This window comes from Mustela nigripes, chromosome 5, assembly GCF_022355385.1.
Source record: "Mustela nigripes isolate SB6536 chromosome 5, MUSNIG.SB6536, whole genome shotgun sequence".
NCBI classification, from domain to species: Eukaryota; Metazoa; Chordata; class Mammalia; order Carnivora; family Mustelidae; genus Mustela; species Mustela nigripes.
In genome coordinates, this window is record NC_081561.1 from 2,156,811 (window position 1) to 2,170,202 (window position 13,392).

At 36.6% G+C, this 13,392-nt stretch overlaps 1 protein-coding gene across 2 annotated transcripts in view; it reads right to left on the reverse strand.

Annotated features, from left to right (window-relative positions):
- Window positions 1-13,392, reverse strand: part of GMDS (GDP-mannose 4,6-dehydratase) — a 617,806-nt gene that overhangs the window by 183,342 nt on the left and 421,072 nt on the right. The gene's annotated exons all lie outside the window — the stretch shown is intronic.

Below are 13,392 nucleotides of genomic sequence, written 5' to 3' on the forward strand. Positions count from 1 at the left end.
AACTGTGAAATGGCAGTGAAAGCCTAGATGGTGCGTGGTTAAATTCAAGAGCAGCCCTGAAGGTCACATGACTGGTTTCATTTCCTTGTATTCCAATTTTCATTAGTGCCACTTCTACCATACATACTTAAGGCTCTCTCTATTTTATACCAAGATATAAGGCCATGACCATGGTGAGGTTTAATTAATTACTCGTAGAATGGAAAGACAGATGCAAAATTTCAAATGGAGGGACATTCTTGGAATTTTCTTGTTGATCACTGTGGGTGTGTGGCTTTAGACCCAACTTCTTGAGAGTGTTTCATGCTGGTAAGTATATAATTGAATCTCTCTAATCCTAGATGTGGTTGGATATACGTGTATAACAATTACACTAAAAGAAGTACATTTCCAGCTTAAAAAAAAAAGCAATAAAAACTAAGTACTGCTGAATGTCACTATTTAGAAAAAGATCAACTTGCTTTGTTGAAGCTTTCAAGATTATCCTTTTCTACAAACGTATTTAAAGACAAGGGTGGCAGGAATTAAACTGAAGCCAACATTACAAAATAACTACCAATATAAATGAATAATTTCAAAAAATAAATCCTAGCCATGCTCAGAGATACTTGTTTGTACTAGGGCATGCTCTCTCCCTGTCTATGTGTGTCTCTTTGCATCTATACACATACATATACATGTCTACCTATCTGTAACTATGTCCATGTCTCTCCTCCAGGCATACTTAGTTAAGTTGAGGTCCTTGTCTTTTTTCTTTTTCCAAGATGATTTTACATCAATAATTTCTATGAACACATCTGGTGTTTCTTTAGAGCCTAAATTTACTAAATGTTATATCTCATGAAGGAAGGATTTATGCTTTTTAAACATAAATTCTTTTTATTTTCTCTAGGCTCTTCCCTCTCTACTCAAAGCTGATGATTTCTTAAACCAAAATGGTTGGTTAGAATCCAATCACGAATATAACGGCAACTGAGTAAATAAAACCATGAAGTAAGTGTAAAATATTAGTGTCCAGACATCTGAGATGTATGTGGCTACTATGAACCTTCCACAGCTGTACCGACCTGGAGCTCACATGGTTCCCCAGATTTAACAGGACCCATTACCAGTAAGAGTTTTATTTGCTTAATAAATTACATTCTAAAGCACAATAGCCTAGGTTCATAGCTGTAAAATTCCCAAATATTGTCAATGACCACTCTCTGGTCATAAATAACAGAATAATCTATGACTCATTGGATTTTTGATTCCCAGGGCAATTCTTTCTCACCATTACTCAAAAATGTAAAAAAGTGCCTCTGCGTGGCATTTTATGGAGGTTATAAATTACTCAAAGGAGATGACATAGGACAGATTTGTAGGCCGAGTAACAGGAACCAGCCAACCAAACGTGTAAATTAAAGAACTAGTGACAAAGAAGAGGGCTAGTGAAAGAATTCTGAAATCCTAAGAATAGATCAGGATTAACTATGAAAAGAGAAGAAGAGAATGGAAGGAAAGTGATGCAAAACCACTCGTGGAACATTTGTGCTAACGGTCCAGGGCAATGCATTAAAGTAATTGAACTGTCACCTGGTGACTTCACTTGGAATGTATTTTACATCTGCAGTCTTATTTGAATAGATCAAGGGTAGATACTGATATCGAACAGGTGCCACACAGATTAATCTTGGAAGATTATTTTTAATAACTAATAGCAATTTTCAAATGTGGTTAATACTTGCTTTATTTAGGCATCTACCACGTACTGAACAGTTGCTGTGTCCTCTCCCCACGAAGCGAGTAACTCAGATATTGAAATTAACAAGGCACAGCCCTGCTGTCCCCTGGAAAACCTCGTGGTCGGGGCAAGAGGGAGATGGTTAAATCAGCAACCACACACACACAAGCCCTGAGCTATCACAGGGGAGGTCCCCGCACTGGATGGTGTAGACTAAGGGCACCTAACCTAACTGGGCTGGAGATGGGGAATGAAGGCTTGGGAGAAGTTTGCTGGACAGTACAGTTCGAGGAAGTTGGGAAGATTAGGACGGAGAAACGGTTTTCTTGGCAGATGGAACAGAGTGAGTTAAAAAGGCATGGAGAGCCTATTCAGGGAACAGACAGGGACAAGTGAGGGTGGGGAAGGTAAGGGGGCAATCACGATAGGGTTTCCTCTGCCAAAGAGGAGGGCGGCATTACTCTGCAGGCAAGCAGGACAATGACAAGATCAGATTGGCATCTAGAAAGATTATTCTTTCAGCACCATGGCTAATTTCATTATAACACCATTTCATCAGTCAAGCATTTTTAGCTTTTAAACAGAACAATCTAGGAAACTAAAAATTTATCTTTATGAAAATTAATTATGAAAACCAGAACAAAACAGACTTGTTTATATTCTTCTTATCTGTATGGAACATGTAGGAGAAATCCAATGATTTTCTGTGGAAAAGGAAGGTGTCCCTTTCACAATGATAGCTTAGGCACATGCAGAGATGTGTTGCTTTTTACATCTTGATTGCTCCCTCTCCTTTCATTATGTTTTTTACTTTTTTTCCCCCTTAGTAAAATTTTAGCTGAGGCCCTGGTAGAATGAAGAAGAGCTCATGAGCCAGAGAGGCTGTGTTGCCCAGCATGGTAAAGTTTACAGCGAAGGTACAAGGGACTGAAAGTGCAGATAAGGGAATGTTCCTTGTGATTCATGTAAAGAGCACGGGAAGAGAAAGATTTGAGTCAATAACTTTGGGACCAGATGATTATTTACTGAGGACTTTAAACTTTCCAAAGCTAATGGTGAATTGAGAAAAGTAGGGAAAACCAGAGGTTCCCAGTGTGAGGAGCTGTAGAATCTTCTAGGAAATTCAGGAAGGGATATAAGGGAGAAAAAGAAGAGAGGACAGGAAAAGGGAAGGGAAGGGTGCTTGAGGAAGACAAGCAGTGAGAGGAGGAACAAAAGGGCAAGCCAGGGGAGGACAGAAAGGAGAGGAGAGGGGAAGGGAGGGGAGGAGAGGAGAGGGGAGGGCAAGGCAGGAGAGGAGAAGAGAAGAGAAGAGAAGGAAAGATAGGTCAGAGGGGAGTACAACTAGATTTTCAGTCCCTAAATCCAGGTGGGCTGACCCAGAAGCTACAAGAGAGGGGCCTGGGCCTGTAGCTCTATGTGGGTGAGCAGCCAGGTTTGGGATCCTGGTGTGAATTCTCAGACTCACTGAGAGGGAGACAGGCTCCATTTTTTTGTCTGTTTTTGAAACAAATAAAGTTCCAGTTGGATATAAACTTCTTAGATTCCAGGGCAAAAATAATGTACCCTGGCAAGGGACTTTTTTTTTTTTTTTTTTTTTTTTGCTTAAGTTTTCCTTGCTTTATCTCTTTGATAATTCTTTGTAACTTGGTACTTCTGAAATGAGGTATCAAATATCACTTTCGGTTTTCAAGAATCCAGGAAAGAATAAAAATAAATACATACCTAATAAATAATCATTTTAAAGGGTTCTTTACATGAAAGTTCATAAGAGAAACCCAGAACTCAACAGCAAAGTGAAGTTATTTTAGGAACCACTATTCCTAAGTAATTCCTATCATCATCTGACTTGAGAAAAATAAAGAACTCTTATGGGCTTCCTTTTTCATTTGAAAACTTTACATGATGTCTCAGGAGACAGACAGAATCATAAAATCCCTAAAGAGGTGCCTTGGGGGTAATTAGTTCTAGATAGCTAATAACAAATGCTTGAGAAAACAGAGACAGCTCCAGAGGTTTTAATAAGAGCATCTTTCCAAGGATTACAACATTCCCACAGGACACTTAAGATCCTTAAGTAAGAGAGAAGAAGCAATTCACTGACTTTTCCTTTAGTCATGAAGCTTTACTAACTTATGCTGTTCCTGTATGATTTAAAACAAAGAGCCCTTTTAAAATTTTTCTTAGCGCAATTCAACTAAATACAGAATTGTTCATCCTATAATTTGATATATGGAAACTGAAATATTGGGGGGAAAACACAAATTCCATGCATTGTTTAATACAGATAGTATTAAACTATCTCCAATAGTCTAAGCTATACTCCAATAAAGGAATGTAGAGATTGAATAATAAAACACAATTGTTTCATATGAGCAAATATTGAAAATCTGGCATTAAGGACTCTGTGCTGTACTCCTAAGGGAACTAACTGGGTGATCAACTTCAACCTGAAAGCCATTCATTCTTTTTGTGCTTCCATTTTCATTTCAATAGGGTCCCACATATTGATGAGAAAAACTAATACTGACAACATACTCATATACCAAATCAGAGTATCAGTCTAGCCTTAGAGTCTGAGTAATTCTACATTGGCCCAGGAAGGTTTTTAGCTAGCATCATGACTGGGGAAGTTTTCATTATCTTCATTCATAGGACAGTCTATAGCAGAGACAGGAATTTATTTATTGATTTAAACCAAGAAAAAGCAATCCACTTTCAAAGCACTGAGGCTAGAGTGGCCTTTTCGTTTTTTCCTTTCTAGAAGTGCACATTTTGGGACCAAAAGACTATTGGAGCATTATGCAAAGTCTTACAATGTTTTCAACATTAATACCTAAGATAAGGGTACCCAGAGAAAAAAAAGTACAGCTGCCTTTGGAACATTCAGGACCACCCAAGCTGTATTCTCGAAGTTTGCTGATGTGCTATATGAGGGGAAAGAGGAATTTAAACATGAGGGATATTATGAAGACTTAAATAATGTAAGATTTAATAATATAAAGCACCCACTTAATGTCTATTGTTTTAAAGAACTCTCAAGTGGAAGAAGAGCAAATTTAAATTGAAGGCATTTTATGTTTTTATTAAAAAAAAACACATAAGTGTGTGGTGTGTAGGTATATATACACATTCGAAGTTCACTCATATGAAACAACTCTGCTTTCCAATTCAGTCTCTAAACTTGTTTATATAAAACCAATTAAACAACTGGCATTTATTTTATGATTCTGTAAAACTTCCTGATGTTTCAGTTTCCAATTTAAAAAATGATAGAGTGAACAGTTCTGTACTTAGTTGAATTTTATTTAGAAAAGATAAGTATTTATTTTAAATCCAATAGGAGAAGGACACAACACATTTGGGGACAGCAGAAGGCATGCAATAAAATATCATAAGTTCTAAGACAAAACATACATGACTATGTTATGAAACAGCTCTCTGCTGCGGGTCAAATCCCCCATGTACACAGTACATCTCTCACATAGAAAGGTGGAACTTTTCTGTATGTTGGAATACTTTAGATAATTTAAGACAATTTTTTTTCCAGTGCATGAGTGGCCTGCAATAAAAAGGCAAGTCATTTAATAACAAGAAAAATTACCAATTTACCTTAGGTTTGAGGCAAGTTTAAAGTGTTAGCCCTATAAATATATTTCAACCCAACAAGTTGTACATGCAGACAAGCACAGAATAAGTAATATTTTCACAAAGTCAACATTAGATAACTTAATTACTTTTGGTAGAAAATTTCAGTGTCTTGCTTTTCCTATTAAATTCTAAATGCAGGCTAATTGTGGTCTTGGCCTTATTGATCACACATGAAAAGGTGCCTGGACATAAGCAACAGCCGTATATATATACACACACATACATATACATGTACATATATATGTATGTGTGTGTATATATATACATACATACATGTATGGGCTTGAAAGGAAACATTATTTCACCTTGGTGAATAAAGCCATAGAATAAGCTATTTCCTGGGAAAGTAGAGAAAATTAGTTTGACCTTTTGTTTTCCTCTTTTTGGATGGCCTACATGCTTTCAAACATCTTTTATTAAAAAGGATCAATAAAGACCATTCAAGTGAGATTTAAAAATAAAACCCATTCCCATTTATACAAGGCAAGGAATAAGACTTTCAATTCCTCAATTCCTCTCCTATTTTCTTTCCTGCCTTCCTTTTTTTTTTTTTTTTAAATAAGAAGTACATGAGTATTAAAACGGCCAAGGTAAGTTCTATAGATAACTTACTATTCAGTTAGTGTTACTGTATTTGATGGCCCTCTGCCTGTTTACACCTTACATTGATGTTCAGCTTTGTTTTTACTCTTCCAGATTTCTTTCACAAAAAACAAAAACAAAAACAAAAACCCAACAACAACAACAAAAAAACCCTCAGTCTGACAGAATATTGCGTTATAAAGAAGAAATGAAAACTTTAGCTGGGAAAAAAGTCTTGCTCACAACACCGAATACATCTCCCATCTCTAATATAGTATACTTGCTAATAATGCCAGCTACTTGCAATGAGAAGTAAATGAGAAAGAGTGCTTACTGTCCCACAGATGGGGGCACAGAGCTAAGAGGGAGGCTTGCACTTCTGGCTTTGATCTGACATTGACTTGGTGGGCAAGAGGAGAGAGAGTGGGTCAAAAAGTAATCATTACTCATTTATCCATTTGTTCAATATTTGGGAGAGCCTGCCATGTGCTTGGTAATGCCCTAGATGGCATTAGCGGAAGATGTGCTATGGGCTAGCAGTTTTATCTGCATTCGTTTGTGTACCATCTTAATAGAAATAATATTTTTAGATTTTATGACTTACTTTAGATGGGGAAACTGAGGTTCAAAGAGCCTATTTAGCTTTCTTAAATCACATCAACCAAGGATTGAGCTATGACTGTGTCCCAATTTTGTCTCATTTCAAAGCCCAGGAGCTCTTGACCACATTGTGGCGATTCCACAAAACACCATTAGATGTATTCATGTGCAATAACATCACCCTCTTCTGAAATACGGGTATCATCAGGAGAGGCAACCCGACTGCTATCAACGATTCACAGTATATTGTAAAATACATTGCCATGTCTTCCTCTTTTCTATAACTTTAATATAAAAGTAATAGATTCTCATTGTAATAAATCAAAGGACACAGAACTGTCCAAAGAGTTAACAGGCTTTCTCCTCATCTTTCAAACTTCTTTTAACCAGTATTCAAAGTCTGGTATTTTTCTGTTCATACCTTTTTTCTCTGCTCATGCTAACTGCAACAAATAAATACAGACATGGTTTTTTATAAAGCAGTAAAAATTTTTCTTTTTCTTTTTTGATCATAGATGCTGCTTCAATGGGAATATCAGCGGAGGGGTGGTGATAGAGTTTTGGAAAACCAGGGAAACTGCCAGAGGAAAGTAGGTCTGGGTGGAGTTATCAGAGTTTAACATTTCATCAAGAAAACATATTTTTCCTTTCTTCTCAGGCACTATCTAGAAAATTAGTCATTAGTAAATTAGCAGTGACTATACATAATAGCAGCATGACTATACATAAGCTGGTGTCTACACACGTATATTTAATAAATTGCTCTCCCTCATATATAAATACACATGATGCTACTGATAGATTGCAATCTAGAACATGCCTTCCTGTTCCAATACAAATGGGTCTGCATTTTCTTCTAACTTGGCAGGGTTAAAAAACAGACTCGTCATAAGTGTGTAATGTCTTGAACTAAAATAGACTTCCTTAATGATTTGTTTTCTCCAATTTCACCACAAAATGTAATGCAGCCAACAAAAGAACTATTCTTCCCCCACGTATAATAACATGTTATTCAACAATCATGTAAGAAAGCCTATACATAAGACTGCCAAGGATCTGAAATTGAGTTTCTAACTGAAATGTTTGGGAAGAAAAAAATTTTTTTGAAGTTTCACTCCAAGGCTTTGAGTGAAGTGATATAAATATATAGGAATATACAGTTTGCTTTACTACAGTAACATGCTTACAGAAGTAGTTATGGTTTACTTTATAACATGGGTCACTGAAAACATTAACCATAAAAACATATAAAAATACAAACAAGTTCTCAGTAGCCCATTTACTTTGTAGCAGAACAAACAATTTAATTGCTTCTGTCCCTGTAGGGGTGAACAGCTCCTGATGAAGTTGGGTCAGGAGCACCCTTCGGCTCTTGCGGAGCTTATAACTCACATGCCATACACCCCAACTCTCTCAAGACATCAAAGGAACCACACCTCAGCAAGTAGGTAAGAGCCTAGGTAAGAGAAGAAAAGGCAACCCTGGCCCAGTATACCCTAAGGAAATGGTAATGAATTAAGTATCTTTTTTTCTTTCTTTTTTTAAGGAGAACTGCAAAAGAAAGAAGGATTACAATGCTATAAAAGCTAATTAAAGAGAGAAAATGCGAATCTACAAGTCTTCTAAAAGACAGACTTAGTCTTATAATTTACCTCATAATCACGAGCCCAAAAGAAAATCATAAAATTACAGAATATTGAAACATATAAACATACCATCTGAATGCATATTAATGCATGTTTATGGTACAAATATGACAATGGATATCAATGTTACCAAAAATGTAGGTATCTCCTGAATCTGTTATATATCTGGGAAACATAACTGGGTAACATAAAATGTTAAAATGTAACAGCCAAGAACATGGCTAATGAATTTTAAAACATTGGAGTATCAAGGACAGATTGTTGTAAAGACTTAAAGTCAGTTTTCTCTAAATAAAAGTTTTCTCCCAAGTGGGGGGAAAAATGCTACCTGTGTAGTAGTGGGGGCGGGGAGACTAGTACAACACACACACACACACACACAAAACATACATATAATGGAGGTAGCACACATATACACACACACTGGTCTAAATAATAAGTGAATTTTTGCATTTTGGAGTTAGGTGGGGAGTCTAGGTTTAAATCTCATCTATTATATGCCACTTACATGGTTTTAGGTAAGTCACTTCACCCTTTGTCTTGTGGAAGATGTCTATTCCTTGAAAGATATTTCCTTATATTCATTTTAGAGTCTATACTTTGGGTTACATTTCCTCATGGAGACAAGAACATGACAGGTAGAAGCTTTGGGGGTAATGTTAAAGAAAATAAAAAAGTACGGGGTGCCTGCGTGGCTCAGTGGGTTAAGCCTCTGCCTTTGGCTCAGGTCATGATCTCAGGGTACTGGGATGGAGCCCCGCATTGGGCTCCCTGCTCAGTGGGGAGCCTGCTTCCCTTCCTCTCTCTCTCTGCCTGCCTGTCTGTCTACTTGTGATCTCTGTCTGTCAAATAAGTAATCTTTAAAAAAAAAAAAAAAAAGTATGGTACAAACTAGGAATCCCAATGCTAAGCGAAAACTACTACTGCAATTTTGAGTATTTATTTTGGCAATGTGCACAATAATAAACACATCTCATACAAAAACTTCTGTCTGGTACTAATATAAAAGCCCTCTGAAAATATAACCATTATTTGGTGAAATTTCCAATTTCCTAACCTGTTGTTATAGTTTATTAGCTATGTATCTTTGACTCAGCATTAATGAGATGAACTTTAAAAGACTGAAAACATTTAGCATAAATTGTAAATGGGTAAAAAGAACTTGGGGCCGTTATCTGCTATCCATGTGTTACTGAAAGAAGAGGCATGAACTTTATTAGGAAAAAAATAAAATGCGGAAAAAGAATCTTTTGTAATAAAAATATACACATAAAAAGTATTGGATTTCACAATCAAAATCCAATGAGAATTCTCCCCCTTTGGCAGTCAAACAAAAATTCCAGGAAAATAGTTTAAATTCCCTTCACAAAGTTCTAATGTAGCTATTGGTTATTAAATTGCAAATATAAGAACTAATACTTAGGTATAGATATCTGACCGATTCTTGCTTATGTACCTATAAAACTCAGAATGTTTTTTGCATTTAATATAATTAACATGCAATTATGGTTACAGCATCCAACGTCTATTTACTTAATGTAATTTCATACAGATGTATTATAATCTCCTAGAATTCTATTTAAACTTTAATATAAACAATTCACCTAGAGGGATAGGTGGTATTTGTGCTTATTTTTGAGAGAAGAATGTTTTAAGGAAGGGGGATAACTTGATAATGAATTAAGAATAAGTCCATTTAATTTCTAAAATTCTGATAAGCATAACTTACATAATGCTCTGTACTATATAGGGCGTAGCTTAAAAAAAATCATGCATGCCCCTAAATTCATATTTTAAAAATACAAATGATCAGTTAGGATTTGTCTGCTTGTAAGCCTGAAGAACACTCTGTGGCCGGTCAATAGGTCGTTCGGCACATGTGGGTCAGGGCCTCAGCTGGGAACCTGACCCTGGGGTTCTAGCTCAGACCCCCCTGCCATTAACCCGCTTTGTGATTTCACTGGAGTTGCAGAGCCAATATGTCAGTATGTCCCACAAGGAAATTTACAAAAACAGTCACACGAAGTACTGAAGAATGTTACTTCATTGCATCTTATATACATGGATTCTATATACGGATGCATATATTACAGCCAATTACAGCCAACCTGAAGTGGAAGGATCTTTTGAGAGAGGCAATTATTACAGGGAATGAAACAGGAAACATTCTTTTTCATTGCTCAGGGAAACACGGACATTTGTTTCTTGTCTCCTGGTAAAAGCAGAAAAAACTCTCCAGTATTTCAGAAGTTAGTGGGTCTCCCCAGAGGTTCCGAGAAGAGCCTATGCTAAATACTCCTAAGCTGAGGCAACCTTCCTGGTTCCTTCCTGGAGGTTCCATTCACCAGCAGCGACTGCTGGCAGCACACTCGGCTCAAGCTGGACAGTCGATGGTGGACAGCCAGGCGGGTGGGCACTACGGGGAGTGTGCCTGGCAAGGACAGCTGGGGATGAGGAAGGGGAGGCTGACATTTCTTTGGTAATAAAAATGCAATTTATATAAACTATAGGAGACCTGGTGAGAAAGAAAAGAGGTAATTGTTCACATTCCAAACGTTTTAATATATAGACTGTGTAACCATCACTCATGAATAGTGCAGCTGCTAACAATTTCTGTTTTTTTCCCTAGGATAAAAATCATGCTGAAGCCAAGAGATGCTTCTCTAGTGAATGATATTTTGAAACTCTGGTCAAAACATAACTGTGACATAATAAATTTTTAAGAAGTCAGGAAAGCTTGTAGACTGAAATTTGAAAGAAGACCCAGTTTTTACCCCAATTAGGAAGGACCACATTTCAGCTTTCACTACAGTGGCAGGCTCAGTCTTTGGAGGGGAAAAAAAGGCCAATTCTGCATGCACATCTGTTTCCAGTGTGATGCTGGTATGCAAACTATTGTCTATTGGAAGTGCGTTGTGGTAATGTTTGCCAGGGTTAAAGGCTGGGTCAATTTGATCAAGAAGCTAAAATTAGCTTCTGTGTGTTTTCCTGAAAAGAAAAAAAAAACACTGTAAAGCTCTTTGTTTTCCTTCAAGTGCCATTCTCAGATTTCAGTTTCTGGTGTGTAAACTACCAGGAAACAGACGGCTATGACAAGTGACTTCTTGTTCATCGCGTTCTGCATAATGAAATGGTGCAACACGTTACCTGAGCTGAAGGACACATGGAAAAAGCAAGCATTCGGACCTAATTCAAATTTTCCCATTTAAAAATATTAACATTATAAAATTATTTAAAGTGAATGCATTTGGAAATTCAAAACCATAGCTATATTTTAAAGTATGTGATGGTTTGGCAAAGCCCAAACACATTAAGAAACTAATCATTCTGAGAAGTATTGGGGTAAGTTTTAGGTCACATATTCCTGGTAGTCTTGACAGTGCTCTGATTATTTTCATAGGAAGTGAGTTTCTTAAGACTCAAAAGAGGGGAAAATTTTCATATAAAAATGCCAAACCAGTAATAATTTGACAAATTCAAAGAGCAGAAAAGAATCACAGAAAAAAAATGCAGTCATGAGATGATTTGAGAAAAATATTAATATACTTCTAGATAAGCAAAATTACTGAGACAATTACTTAATAGTATATATTCAGATATATGGGACAGAAGAAAATGAGATATAAAATGATCTGCTATGGTTGAAGACTGTGTGATGAATAAGCAAATGAACCAAAAACAGATGCATGTTTAGGACATTTATACTCTTAGAGTATAAACTTTTTCTTATATTAGATGCTAAGTTAGATTACAGTGATCTACTTTTACTTCAGTAAAATGCCTCTTTAATATTTTAAACACTTAAATATTAATTTTCAAAATAACCTATAACATAATGACAGATAATATAAAAAATGATCTTTTATGTAACGAGTATTTTTAATTTTTCTGTTTTATTATAAATAGTGCTTAATAAAAAGAAGTCTAAGAGAAGAAATAAAAAGCTTTTCCTCAAAATAAAAAATGTAATAACAAAGGACTTCAACCTAGTTCCGCCAACATGAAAAAACTGTGTATTTGGGTCATTTATACTATAGGATTTCCTTTTTTCTAAACATCTTCTCAATTTCAGTGACTTTTTGTACTTTTTAAATTCGGACCTTTAAAAATCTTTTTTTAAAGATTATTTATTTATTTATTTGACAGACAGAGATCACAAGGAGGCAGAGAGGCAGGCAGAGAGAGAGAGAGGAGGAAGCAGGCTCCCCACTGAGCAGAGAGCCCGATGTGGGGCTCAATCCCAGGACCCTGGGATCATGACCTGAGCCGAAGGCAGAGGCTTTAACCCACTGAGCCACCGGGTGCCCCGTCACACTCTATTTTTAATTGTGTGGATCTCCTGGTACTAACTCAGGAATATCCATGTATTAGTATTAATAGTCTTTGAACATATATATTTAAAAAAAGATAAAGTATTAATTTACCTTTCTCTTAGTTCCAGCCTTTGGCACAACTATATAATCATGGGGTGCACCTTAGAAAAACCATTTTCTTTTCTTTCTTTTTTTTTTTTAAAGATTTTGTTTATTCATTTATGTATTTGACACAGAGACACACAGTGGGAGAGGTAACACAAGCAGGGGGAGTGGGAGAGGGAGAAGCAGGCTTACCTCCCACAGGGCAGGGAGCCCGATGTGGGACTCGAACTCAGGACCCTGGGATCATGACCCGAACTGAAGGCGGATTCTTAATGATTGAGCCACCCAGGTGCCCCAGAAAAACCATTTTCAACCAAAGAGATATGTGCCTCTAGTGGGATGCAATTAGTTTTTAGATGACTCTCTTACCATTAATACTACAAAAGCTTGCAAATGATTAAAAAACAAAGATCATGAAATTGCAGCAATTCAGTCACATGTTTAGGATCCACTTCTAATTCTAGTTTTCCTGCTATTTCCACTACGTCTGCAGGTACTTCCTCCATTGAAGTCTTGAACCCTTCAACGTCATCCATGAGGGCCAGAATCAACTTTTTTCAAAGCCCTGTTCATGGTGATATTTTGGTCTCTTTCCATGAATGTTCTTAGTGGCATCTAGAATGGTGAATCCCTTCCAGAAGGTTTTCAATTTAGTTTGCCCCGATTCATCAGAAGAATCACTATCTATGGCAGCCATAGCCTCATAAAATGTATTTCTTAAATAATAAAATCTGAAAGTCAGAATGACTCGTTGAGCCATGGGGTGCAGAAT